The following is a 1,500-nucleotide window of genomic DNA, read 5'->3' as shown; positions in this document are numbered from 1 at the left end:
CCCCCCGCCCCCCGAGTGCACAAATTTTTGTGCACCGGGCCTCTAGTCCTATATAATAAAAGCCTAATATGCGAACTGTCTGGTTGTCTGGTCTTACATTCAACCAATCAAAGCGTAATATGCTAATGACATGCTAAGGCCACTCAACAGCTCACTATGATGTGCACTGACCAACAGGGGGCAGACACTCCTACCTGTAGGTTAGCTTGCTGCTGGGCTCTGGCCGATCTGGACTGAGCAAGAAGGGCTGGATATGCCCTGGAGCCCTCCCACGACCCCTCTCCCCGGCCAGCCGCAGCCCCTCCTGTGCACAAATTCGTGCACCGGGCCTCTAGTTTTAGATAAAGAACTCAGAATTTGTTCTTGGGAGAGAGTTGGGTACAATTAGGTAAGGGAATCATGTAAGGTCCTGTGAGGATCTGAGATTACCTACAGTGGTTGTGGAGTGAGAAGAGGATGAGGAGGGACCCCACAACACCTCCCAGCTCACCTTGGGATGGTACTCCTGTGGGTATCTTCCTACCTGGATGGAGCTGTCTTATGGGCAAGGACCATGCCTTTCTCCTCCCTCAGGGTCCTCTCCAGCAGTTAGTACAATGTCTCACACATGTTAAATATACTTAATAAATGTTTCAGGCATAAACAACTATGTCATAGATAGAGGAGATTACATTGTTGAGTAAGGAAGGGGGACTGATGAGTAATAATACCCTCTGACACTACAAAGGACTTCTCAGATCACAGTGCACCCTTGAGTTCACTGAATTGCATACTGTTGTTAGGCACTGAGCTCCTGGCCATGGGCCAGGTGGTGGGGCAAGGGTGGGGGCAGGTACACACGTGGATCGGACACCAAGCAACAAATACCTCTATTATGTGCCGGGAGCCACGAAGAAAATGATCAGGTGTGGTGACAGAGAGTAACGGGGAACGAGGAGGTGACTTGTCAGCTGAAAGCTATGGCGGAGTCAAGCTTGGGCTGTGAACTGGCTGGGGGAACAGTTCCTGGGAAGGGCCCTGCGGAGGAGGAGGAGGGGTCCAACTGAAAGGCAACCAGCGTGGCTAGGACAAGGCCCACGGGGCGACTGAGATGGCACAGTGGTCTCAGGAAGGAGGTAGGATTTTATTCAAAGTGCAACGAAACCCAGCTGGCATGGCTCAGTGGTTGAGTGCCGACCTATGAACCAGGAGGTCTCGGTTCAATTCCCTGTCAGGGCACATGCCTGGTGGTGAGCTCGATCCCCAGTGTGGGGCGTGCAGGAGGCAGCCAATCGATTCTCTCATCATTGATGTCCCTCTCTCTTTCTCTCTCTCTCCCTCTCCCTTCCTCTCTGAAATCAATATACGTATATATTAAAAGTGCAATGAAAAGCCACAAAAAGATTTCAGCAGTAGTGACAGGATCAGATGTATGTATTAAAGAGATTACCTTTATAAAGACCAACCTCGTTTTTATCACTTCCACCCTATATTGTGCATGAAATATCTGTTTATCGCCTG

This window comes from Myotis brandtii, unplaced genomic scaffold (assembly GCF_000412655.1).
Source record: "Myotis brandtii unplaced genomic scaffold, ASM41265v1 scaffold687, whole genome shotgun sequence".
NCBI lineage: Eukaryota > Metazoa > Chordata > Mammalia > Chiroptera > Vespertilionidae > Myotis > Myotis brandtii.
The sequence above is the reverse complement of the archived record's forward strand: the minus strand, read 5'-3'. Positions refer to the sequence as shown.